Here is a 13,001-nt window from a genome sequence, read left to right on the forward strand (position 1 = left end):
ACGTGTTTAACTCAGGGCAATGTCGCGTATAAGGAATAAAACACTGTTTTTTAAATTTTAGGACCAGGTCTGGAAGGAGGGGTTTCCCTAGGCCATGAGTACAGCATCACAAACCATAAGAGTGAGATTTGGAGCTATAACATAGAGTTGGTCTTGTCAGTCCTCCATCAGAGATCAAAACTCTTTTTTCATTTCATTTTTAGGTGTCTCGCTCAATTCACCGGTGGCATTTCGCTAGGGCCATGCCATTATCTGACGGAAGGGTCTCTTCACTTGTTTCCCTCATATTTTTACCTGCTGGGTTAGTCAAAAATTTCTCAAAGTTCATCAAAGTTCATTTCACGTCATTTGCAGTCATAGATGCTATTTTGGTCCAAAAAAGAGTCATTTCACTTTCTAGGTATAGGGTTCGGTCTTCAGAATGTCGAATAAGGCCCGCAGGCCATGAGGATGTCTTCAATAAGTTTTCATTTCAGGATTGTCATCGTCAATAATGCTCAAATATATTTCTTCTTCAAAACTCTCTTTTGAAGAAGAAATCATCAATTTTAATGTTTGTAATAAATATGTAATTTTATCATGGAGTACTTCACATGCAGCCTCTCCTGATCGCCTTGCTGAGTCCAATGCCGAACATCCCTGCAAAACAAGCAAAGAGATTCATTATCAGTTAAAAAATCAAAGTGGAAGTAGAAACAAAGTTATGTGAAAGTGAGAAAGTCTGCCAAGCATTATAGAAGTGGGTTTTATGAACTAAAATCTTAAAAGCTCTTTGATTATAAGTGATTTCTTCATGCCATTGGCTCATTTGCTAAAGAGAAACAAGGTGAAAGCACATTTGTTGAGCAGGTGCATGATTTGGGTGAATTTAAAAAAAAAAATTGGCCGGCGCGGCGCATTGACTTAGGGCGCAGTGCACTAGTACCGCGCGGCGTATTGGGTGCAAATCCATAGTGCATTTTCGTTCTGGCGTGGCGCACTGGGTGTGCGCGCGGTGCACAGAGCCAGCAAATAGTTTTCACACTACCTTCAAATAGAGTTCATTGCCTTTGCTCTCATCTGCCCCGATACTCAGGAAGTGCAATTGTAAAGACAATCACCGGGCGTCTAGATACTGTCACAATTCAGCATCGATTGATCTAGAAATCCCAGGGATCGTCATTATATATCGAGGATTTCTGAGGGGAATTCGTTCGATGCCTTCGAATTTCAAGGTTTGGATTGAACAGGGGAGTTTCACGACCCCAAAATATGGGTGTTTTATCTGATATCGCTGCCATTGACGTTGGGCATGGTGGCTGCCACGCTCAAGTATTTCGCTGGCCCGGAGGTTCCTCGATATGTTCTGTTCACCATTGGCTATGCATGGTTCTGTTCCTTATCCATAATTATACTCGTGCCGCCCAATATCTGGACCACCATCACTGGCCAAGATAAATGAGGAATCGCTTTCTTTTGGAGTTGTCATTCTCATTCTCATGCATAAAAGTTGGGGTGGTGGGATAATTGGCCTGGCAATGGCATGCTCGAATACTTTCGGTCTTGTTATAGGTGCTTTTCTTTTGGGCTTTGGTTTAATTGAAATTCCTAGAAGCATTTGGAGGAATGCAAATTGGAACTACCGACAGAAAATTCTGTCCCATCGAGTTGCAAAGATAGTTGTTAAACTTGATGATGCTCATCAAGAACTCTCAAATGCATTTGTGATTGCCTAGGCTACTTCAAATCAGATGTCCAAGCGAGATCCATTACGACCTTACATGGATGTGGTTGATAATATGCTGCTCCAGATGACCAGAGAAGATCCGAACTTCAAACCATCAGGAGGAAGATTGGGGGAAGATGACATGGATTATGACACTGATGAAAAATCAATGGCTGCCCTTAGGTATCAACTAAGAAGAGCTGTAGAGGAATATTACCGTTACAAAAGTGAGTACATAAGCAATGTGTGTGAGGCGCTTGAGCTGGAGGATACAATTAAGAACTATGAGCACAGTAGCTCTACAGAATGGCGTTACATATCAAGTTTCCGTCGGCCTCGCATTGGTACTTTTGGGTGGTACTTGGATATGATGGAGTGGGTCTGGTGGTGTGTTCTTAAGAGGTAGATTGAGAAAGTCTTGGTAGTTGTTTTGGGGTCTATGTCAGCTACTATTTATTTGGTAGAGGCCACACTATTGCCAAGTGGGGTTGATCTTTCCCTATTCTCTATCCTCATTAAATCTGTTGGTGAACAAGAGATGCTAGTGCAGGTTACAACATTTGTCCCTCTAATGCACATGTGCATCTGCACATATTTTTCTCTTTTTAAGCTTGGGATGTTCACTTTCTATTCCTTGACACCTGGCCCTTCATTTCATAGATCCAAACATTTGGCAAGCGAAAATTCTACCCTGCAGTAATAAATAGGTGTGGGATACGTTATTATAAAGTGATCCTAGGGTTTTAATTTACCTACTCCCTTTAGGTCACGGAAAATCAAAGGCAGTTAATTACCATGGTCAGGGAACCCCATTCGATTCATTTCAGATGCTATCATGATGGGTGCATTTGTCTCTTTTTACGAAGAATAAGTTTTATATCAAAAATCAAAAGGAAAATGAAACGTCCAAGGTCCAAAAGCCAAAATTAAAGTGAAGACATCTACCACAACAGAGAGATAGGAACAAAAGCCTATTTTTGTCTTTAGCCACAATTTACTGGGATCCATGCTACACCTTTTTATTGGCCATCAGAAATTTTCAGCTGGAATAATGTAACATTGTTATGTCTTTAGAACAGATAGTTGACTCTTTCTCTATTTTTATAATTTCAGTTGTAACATCTCCCTATTTGGATCGATTTTTTTTCTCATAGTGGGGCTTATTTATTGTATTGTAAAGCATTTGTAAAAGGTTGGAATTTCTGGGAGTAGTGTAGAGGAAAAAACCAGTGCATTTCATTGTACAGTTTGGCCAGGGAATTAATGAAATGATGCAGCTCTGATTCCTGAGATTCCATGTGGTATGAAGTTTAGCAGATGTTTCCTCCTTCAATTTCATATGTGCCTTGTTATGTTTTACATTTCATTCAGAATCATTTCTAGTTGAATGCTCTTAAGTAGGAAAGGTAGAATCCATTTTTATGCTCTGCCTTGTAAAGCATTCATACTTTGTGTGTCTTCCTCTGTCTAAGAAGGATTCATGTATATGTCCTTTTCAACTTTCTCAACTGCCTTTCCACTACATATTATTTTAGTTTGATTGCTAAACCTCCTGCCTATCTTGCCTCATGAAATACTCTGCATCTTTGATTTAATTTCCCATCTCAGGCTACCCTTTGTCCCATGCAGCCCAGAAAGTTTAGTCATTCAATAAATTTCCTTTTTCATATCCATTTACTAGCCTAAAATTAGCATACATCTCGAGTCATCTCAGACCCTGTTGTTTATTTTTACTGAGCGAGACCCGGAGAGAGCCCTCTCCTATTCTGGTAGGGCTAGCTACCAGACTGAGCGTGGTTTGTGGTTATCCTGAATTTTGCCTTCTTTCAGCCTAAGGCAGATTTAGGCTCTAACACTACTTACCTTGTGTTCCACTCGGTTTGTATATGTCGTCAAGTCATTATCTTAGTTTTGCTGATGACGCTTGTCATAGCACATGGAATTTATCTTCCACAACTTGGTCACTCTTTGCCCCTAATGGGGATTTGATTAACATACAAGTTATATACCTCGGTCGAACAACTAACAATATTGTTGAATACAATGTAGTCATTGAACTATTGTCAGAAGCAGTTTCTCTTGCTATTAGAGATGTATTTGTCAAGTTAGATTCACAACTAGTTGTGTTACAATTAAAAAATCATTATTCAATAAGAAATCCACAGATATCGTGTATGTATCTATGTGTTCGATTACTGGAGAGGAATTTTGATTTTATCACATATCAACATATTCCATGCAATTTGAATACATTAACATATGTATTATCCAACTATGTTCTTGATAGACATTTGCGTAATTTATAAAACCAATCACATCATCATGATACATGGACACATAAGTATAAAATAAAACATGCATATATATATATATATATATATATATATATATATATATATATATATATATATATATATATATATATATATATATATATATATATATATATATATATATATATCTATTGTGTCTGTCAAAGTGTTTACATCAAAATCTCAAAAAATAAAGTGTTCTGAGACACTTGGCTTTCAAAGCCTACAAAATGTGTAAAAGTAACTAGAAAGGCTATCAGCCCGCACGATGCTCATGGTAGCATGAGACTGCTCTGATCACTCAGCCTAACATCTGACGCAGTCTCGCTGATACTCCTACAGTGTGCCTCTACCATTGCAGTGGCACCTCGTCTATGGTAGCATACTCTAGTATCCCCCAGGTAATCACATCTAGGTTACACTCCATTTCTACCAAGGGGTTTATCGCTTCCTCGTAATCGACACCTACTAATTGATGAGCTTCTCACCATGCTATTGCTAACATTCAAGATGGTCTTTTTGGTCCAACATCTGCACATTTATCACAAGTTACATCTCAATTACACTTTTACAAAAATTCATAAAAATTGAAAAAATCAAAAAAAAAGTTTTACCTGCATCAGTCCACTCTCATCATGGTGGCAGAGGTATATTTAAATCTCATATGAATTTGGTGTTTGCATAAGAATAATCATCTATAACAATTATTTGGCCCCCTCCTCCTCGGGGCATGAGATGACTCCAATGCACTAGCCTCAGATCCTGAGGGAGAGGATATGGTACCTCTACAAATTGGTTCCAAAACAAGGGCACCCTCTCTAGGAAGAAAGTAACTTGTATTGAACCAAAGTGAAATTGTTTTAGGTTCCTTCATTTACCTTTGGTTAGTTTCCTCCTCATATTATCCAACTGTCCTCCCCACCAGTTGAACACTATGGGAGTGAAGCAGTCAATTGCATAACGAAATTGTGATTGGGAGGCTTCGTGGAGAGCTTCCATGGTAGATACGTGAGATATGGTGAATAACATAGTTCTCAAGGGAGGTATAGTTATTTTTGTTGTATTTACTTTCCCACCCATGGAAATTTCTAAACCTGGGCAATGTCACCTGACTAGACTACTAGTACTTTCACCTCTTTGGTGAGATTCAAAGAGTTGGACTCTCTCCCCTCCTCGACAATCCAGTGATGAAATAGATTTATGTTTCTTCCAACAATAACTCTTGGTATTTTATGTTGAAGAGTTCTTGATCAGCATCCCACAAGATGATGAAATACACCAACAACTCCATCTGAGCTCCCAATCCTATGGTCCTGAAGAACTTTAGCAACCCACAATTTCTCAAAGCATTGATGCATTTTTTATCCTGGGCTGCCTACTAGTATTTGGCCTCATGGCCTCTTTCTTTCCATTCTAGAACCATGATCTCTTGCAAAACATCAATAAACACAAGTTAAAACCTTTTTTACGGATCAAAATTGAAAATTTTTGCTTGAAAGAAGAGATTTTCTTTAAAAAACTCTGCCTTGGCCCCATCGCACCTGTTTTTATTAACAGAGTGATGTCATATCTCGGGAATTTTGTCTTAAGAGAGATCATCACGAGTCTAATGACCAAACCCGTGACGATTTCCCATGATTTAAAATTTTCAAATCTGTTGAAAATAGAAACAAGAAATGCTAAAAATGGAATTGGTAAAAATAACACTGCTATAAATAGCAGTTCAACCAATGTTGATCTTAGCAACAATGGATGGAAAAATGGAAGTGCTAAAATAGCATTCTATAAATAGCATTTCGGGATACCTTCCTATTTTAGTCAGTCCCTAAACTAAAATAGTGAAGTAAAACTCGTATTTGATCTTAGCAGTTGTTTGTAAAATAATTTATTAATTCATCTTGAGTTAATTAGTTAAGGAAAATCAAACATGAAGTCTGTGTGGGGACATGCAATAGTTTATCCATTAATTGAGGAATTTATCCATCAGTTAAAGTGATAAGGATGAGTTTTAATATCGAGTTGTAATTAGTTGGCTCAGTTAACTGAGTCAAGTCCAGTTAGATTAATTCATATAGTTTGTTGAATTAATTTAAGTTTAGTTAATTAATTCTTGCATGCATGTAACTATTGCACTTCAGATAACTGAGTATTCTCTCATAAATAACTCATGCATGTCAGTTCAGACAAAGGCTGAGTTGAGATCAGATGGAGGGGAAGTGTACTATCAGTTGCTAGAATATTCGAGTGTGAATATTCCTTGCATGCAGAAGGAATTCTTTCCTTGAGGATTACACAGTTACTTCTTTAGGTTTAGTGAGTGTGATGAGGCAATTTCACACATGTGGCTTCAAAGTACCCCAAGAAAAACTGCGCAAGGAAATAGGAGGCTTGGAGGGCTTGAGGAGGACATATACAGTTTCTATTCAATCTGTGAGCTGTATTTTTTTATTACAGAGAGAGCAGGATAGCTTGACAGCTGAGTATTTTTGTAACTTGAACAAGATTTCCACTTGTATGATAATACAAAGATTGGGGTTTTAGGCTGAGCCTTGCCTTGGGTTATTTCTTTTGTGTTATGTGTGATTGATTTCACATTCTCAGTTATATGTGTTCTCTTGATCTTGCTCGATTCGATTAAACTTCTGCTAAGTGTTGTAGACGTAGATCTTGTATTGTGTTTTAGTATATTGCATAATCTGTTGATCTAGGGTGAGAATTTCTACATGGTATCAGAGCAAAGGTGATCAAGGTGAATAACATTATACAAGAAGGAGAAGTTCGAATTTTGGTTCCTGAATATAGAAATTAAGCTCTTTTCACATCTCATTTTCACCGATGGCGTTCAGTGGTTTAAGACTCGAGTATGCCCTTGATGGCATCTCGAACTATATAGCATGGAAGGATCGCATGGAGGTAGTATTAGAGAATAACGGTCTAAAGGACTTCATTGATCAAGAAGTCCCCAAGCCGATCGATGCTACTCAACTGGTGGAATGGAAGAAATGTGTGGCTAGAGCAAGGAGAATCCTCCTAGAGGGAGTTCGAGACCACATTGTCTTGAGCCTCCATGGGAAGGAGACACCATTTTCAATGTGGAAAACATTGAAAGATCTATATCAGAACAATAGCGATCAGAGGAAGTTGGCACTAAAATACAAGCTTCGTAAGATCAAGTGTGAAAAGGGCGACATGATCTCTACACATCTGAACAAGCTCACCACTTGCAGGGATGAGCTTGGAAGTGTAGGGATCACGACCGCTGATAATGACATGGTGAGTCTTGCATTCCTCGATCTTCCTAAGAGCTGGCATAGCTACCAAGACTTAGTTAATGGAAGAGAAAAATTGCCATATTGGGAATGACTTTGGTCAGATCTGATGTAGGAGGAGATAAGAAGAGGCACCATATATGGATCATCATCGAAGCAAGATGAAAATATAGCCTTAGTGAGTAAGGCGAGGAAAGGGAAAGGGAAGGTGTCCCATCCCAAATTCGGTTCTTCCCATGGTGAGAAGAAGAATGAAAAATCGAAAGTGTGATGCTTTCATTGTCATGAAGTGGGCCATAATGCTACAAATTTTCCACAGAAGAAATCCAAGAAGGATTCCTCGAAGGGATCTGATGGTGAGGCACTAGCCTAACAGTTTGAGCTAGATTTCTCACTTATCACATGCATGGTTTCATCCAGGGTGGGATGTGTGTGGTACTTAGATAGTTGAGCTTCATTCCACATGTCAAGTGACAAGAATCTTTTCAGTACCTTGGAGGAGAAGGATCTCCAGATGCAGATTGAGATGGGCGATGAAAGAAAGTACTGGGTTTCAGGTGAAGGTACGGTTGTGTTTTAGAGGGAGCATGGAGCTCCCCTCACCCTAATTGATGTAAAGTATGTACCAGGTCTGAAGAAGAATCTTATGGCTATCACTATGCTAGAAGATAAAGGCTATGATGTAGTCGTTAGTAAAGGAAAGGTATTCCTGAGGCATATCGGTACTGGATAGACAAAGTGAATAGGGATTCGAGTCAAAAATCTCTACAAGATGGAGGTAGACAATTGTGATGCTTTGAGTTCCAAAGCTAAGATGGTGCAGAGCCAAGATGTTGGTGAGCTATGGCATAGAAGATTGGGCCACTTGCACCATGGAGCCCTGAATATCATGCAGCAAATTTCTACTGGATTACCCAAGGGAAAACTTGAGCAGAAAAATACATGCAGAGGTTGTATCTTGGGTAAGTATGTGAAATATTCCTTTCTGGATTGAGACAACAGAGCTGGAGCAATCCTAGAGCAATTTCACTCAGATGTTTGTAGACCTTTCTCTATAGCCTCCACCTCTAAATAAAGGTACTATGCTATTTTTATTGATGATTTTTCTCGTAGATGCTGGATCTACTTTATGCAAAAGAAGGATTAGACCTTCTTGAGGTTTTGTGAGTTTAAAGCCTTGGAAGAGAAAGAATCAGGAAAGAAAATAAAAGCTTTGCATAGCGACAATGGTGGAGAGTATGTCTCCCAACAATTTAAAGACTTGTGCACTGCAGAAGGTATTAAATGGGAATTGACGGCACCCCATAACCCATGGCAGATTGGGGTGGCCAAAAGGAAGAATAGATCGATTATGGGAACAGGTCGAGCGATGTTGCATGACCAAATCCTACCACTGCATTTGTTGGCTGAGGCATGCAATACAACAGTATACTTGCAGAACAGAAGCCTGCACTGTATACTGGGAATGAAGACACCTATGGAGGCCTATTCAGAAAGCGACCTGATGTAAGTCACTTCCAAATCTTTGGATCATCAGTTTACTGTCATGTGACTAAAGATGCTAGGAAGAATCTAGACCCAACAACTGAGTTGGGAATACTTGTGGGGTACATGGATACACCCCACAACTATCGGGTGTACCTACCTTCCACTCAAAGGATAGTGGCACGCAGGGATCTGAAGCTTGACGAGCAGAAAGCCATGCCCTTATCACTTGAGACAGAGCTTGAGTTGCATGCAGATGAGGAACTTTTAGTTCCTAAGGAGGAGGAGCCTCAGATTGATGTGGAGTACCCGCATGCAGAGGATCCGAGAGTGGAGACATCCACTCATGTTGATACTTCCAGAGATGGGCGGAAACACTCAAGGGAAGCTGACAGGTTGATGCTGGATGCACGGGAGAATGTGGGACAACCATCTTCTCAGTGCAAATGGAGGAGGTCACCCGAGCGGTACAGTGGGTACATGGCCCTGGTTAGGGAGTGTGTATATACCAAACCTTCTTCATTCGAGGAGGCAGTGCAACAACCAATCTGGGTTGATGCAATGGTAGAGGAGTACAACTCTATCATTCAGAACAGTTTGTGGGATGTTGTCCCAAGACCTCAGGGTAAGTCAGTGGTGAGTTCCAGATGGCTTTACAAGGTAAAGCAGTCAGCTGATGGCAGTGTTGAGAAACATAAGACAAGGTTTGTTGCCCAGGGTTTCTCACAGGATGAGGCGATTGACTATGATGAGACTTTTGCTCCTGTAGCAAGGTACTCATCGATTAGAACAATATTGGCACTATCAGCTCAGATGGGGTGGAATATCCACCAAATGGATGTGAAGAAAACATTCCTCAATGGGAAGATTGAGGAGGAGGTGTACATTGAGCAACCAGAAGGTTTCAAAACCTTCGATCGTGATTCTCATGTATGCAGACTCAAGAGGGCTCTGTATGGGCTGAAGCAAGCACCCCGTGCTTGGTACACTAGGATCGACAAAGATTTCATTGGTTTTGGCTTCACCAAGAGTGAAGCAGATGCGAACCTTTACCACATCATGGTAGAAGGTAAACCATTGATCATTGTTCTTTATGTCATTGATTTGATTTTGACAGGTGATGATCAGATGATACAGTTTTTTGAGGAGGACCTTGCAAGAGATTTTGAGATGAAGGACATGGGCCTTATGCACTACTTTCTAGGCATGGAGGTGTGGCAGAAAGATGGGAAGTATTTGTGTCTTAAGGCAAGTATGTCAATGAGATACTCAGGCGCTTTCACATGGAGAAGTGCAAGCCCATAAAGACTCCTTTAGCTAGGAACTGGAGGAAGGAGGATGCTACTTCAGGTGAGGTAGTAGCTACTACTATTTATCGGCAGCTGGTGGGTTCACTTATGTATCTAGTGAATACACGACCCGACTTATGCTTTTTGGTGAACCCGCTGAGTCAAGCTATGTTTCAACCTACCAAGTTGTTTTGGAAGGCAGTGAAGCATGTGCTGAGATACCTAAGAGGCACATCTTAGTTTAGATTATGGTACAAACAAATAGAGGGAGTGAAGCTTCAGGGCTTCACAGATGTGGATTGGGTAGGGAGTCCATCAGACCAGAAGAGCACTTCTGGAGGAATCTTCAACCTTGGTTCAGCTACAGTTTCCTGGTACAACAGGAAATAGGGATCAGTTGCACTTAGCTCAGCAGAGGCTAAATAAATGGCTATTAGTCAGGCTACATGTGAGGCCATTTGGATGAGGAAGATTCTAGGGGGATTTCTTGGTCAGATGATGGATACTACATTGATCTACTGTTATAACCAGAGTGGTATCAAACTCTCTGAGAATCTAGTTTTTCATGACAGGTCCAAGCACATTAATATCCGATAACACCATCTTCGAGATTGTGTAGTCAAGAGGATCATGTTGTTGCTGTATGTTTCAACCGAGGAACAAGATGCAGATATTTTGATTAAGGCATTGTCAAATGCAAGTCCAAGTTCCACAGAGACAAGATTGGGGTCACTGATAATCCCTTTCTTGTTGAGAGGGAGTGTTGAAAATAGCAACAAGAAATGCTAAAAATAGAATTTCTAAAAATAGCACTGCTATAAATAGTAGTTTAGCTAGTGTTGATCTTAGCAACAACGGATGGAAAAATGGAAGTGCTAAAAATAGCATTCCATAAATAGAATTTCGGGATACCTTCCTATTTTAGTCAGCCCCTAAACTAAAATAGTGAAGTAAAATTCGAATTTGATCTTAGCAACTGTTTGTAAAATAATTAATTAATTCATCTTGATTTAATTAGTCAACGAAAATCAAACATGAATTCTATGTGGGGACATGCAACAGTTTCTCCATTAATTGATGAATTTATCCATCAGTTAAAGAGATAAGGATGAGTTGTAATATTGAGTTATAATTAGTTGGCTCAGTTAACCGAGTCAAGTCCAGTTAGATTAATTCAAATAGTTTGTTGAATTAATGTAAGTTCAGTTATTTAATGTTTGCATGCATGTAACTACTGCACTTCAGATATTTGAGTATTCTCTCATAAATAACTCATGCATGTCAATTCAGACAGAGACCCAGTTGAGATCAGACAGAGGGGCAATGTACTATCAGTTGCTAGAATATTCCATTGTGAATATTCCTTGTATGCAGAAGGAATTCTTTCCTTGAGGATTGCGCAGTTACTTCTTTAGGTTTAATGAGTGTGATGAGGAAATCTCACACATGTGGCTTCACTGGACCCCAAGAAAAATTGCGCAAGTAAATAGGAGACTTGGAGGCCTTGAGGAGGACATATGCAATGTCTATTCAGTCTGTGAGCTGTATTTTTTGATTGCAGAGAGAGAAGGATAGCTTGAGAGATGATTCTTTTTGTAACTTGAACAAGATTTCCACTTGTATGATAATACAGAGATTAGGGTTTTAGGTTGAGCCTTTCCTCGGGTTATTTCTTCTGTGTTATGTGTGATTGATTTCTCATTCTCAGCTATATATCTTCTCTTGATCTTTCTCAATTCGATTACAATTCCACTAAGTGTTGTAGAAGTAGATCTTGTATTTTTTTTTAGTATATTGCATAATCTATTGATCTATAGTGGGAATTTCTACAAAATCCCTCCTTTTAGCATGCAAAATTATATTAAAAATGCATAAAAGTATGATCAACTGCAAGAGCAAGGATAGACCTCTTACCTGCTGCAAACAGTTCGTGAAATGATGCCCCATATCTCCCGCACTGGTCACCTGAAAATCGAGCAAATGAGGGCACAAATGCACTCTCAAAACTTGCTTGGATGAAATGGTAAAAATATTTTTACTTTTGGTCTATTTTCAATTTTGAAGTCATTTTTTTCAATAATTTATTAATATTTTAATATTGTTTTCTTGATATTAGGGATGGGTGAATCTCTTTGGGAAGTTACAGGTACTTTTTAGTAAACATGTGATTATGATTAACTTATTCAAATGATTTTTTGTTTTATCTCTTTTTCAGACTCGTAAAAAATAAACGAAAAAGGAACCCCCCTCGAGAAATCTTTAAGCTCTTTTCTGACTCTCTAAAACTGAAAAGATCATCCTGTACTTGTCATTTCGAAATTATTAAATTAAATGAATTGACATCATCTCAATATATGTTTACCCCTTTTCGGGTTGAGATTGACTATTTACGAGAAAGGTACACCTTGGTCAACATGGTCAAGAGGTTCTCTCCAATATTGTTTTCTACCTTTCTGGGTTTGAGGGGAAAATTACAAAAAGGGACATGATGGAGTTTTCTTTTTCATCTCTTTTTAAAACTCTCTAAATGTGAAAAAGATACTGAGTTATTCTTACATCGGACTCGTTAAAATTTTACGACGAAAGACTTGTCACCATGATGAGATCAGGTTTCTCCTTCCCAGGACTCGTAAAAATTACTAGGATGGATTCATTTGAAGAATGAACTTACATAAAAAGCATATTCTATCCCCTTCAAGCTTGTGATAAAAATAATTGGGGTACTAGCTAGAAATAGCGGGGGAAAAATGAAAATGAAACATCCTTTTTATAGGAATCATGTCGCTCTTGAACATGACACTCTTTTGTTCTCGTATCGGGTTTGCGATATCCTCACTCAGTCACTTGTCTTCCTAGGTTTGGTTGATCCATTTTTACCTCTCATTTGACTATTCCATTTTGTCATCATGACCCTTAGTCCTATGATGATTCAAATTCTTAC

At 39.0% G+C, this 13,001-nt stretch overlaps 1 pseudogene; it reads left to right on the forward strand.

Moving 5' to 3' along the window:
• Positions 1-1,406: 1,406 nt before the first annotated feature.
• Positions 1,407-3,614, forward strand: LOC149173998 (uncharacterized; annotated as a pseudogene).
• Positions 3,615-13,001: the final 9,387 nt, after the last annotated feature.

This window comes from Pinus tabuliformis, chromosome 4_1 (assembly GCF_031772625.1).
Source record: "Pinus tabuliformis cultivar Carrire ecotype Pingquan chromosome 4_1, CPIR1, whole genome shotgun sequence".
Classification (NCBI taxonomy): domain Eukaryota; kingdom Viridiplantae; phylum Streptophyta; class Pinopsida; order Pinales; family Pinaceae; genus Pinus; species Pinus tabuliformis.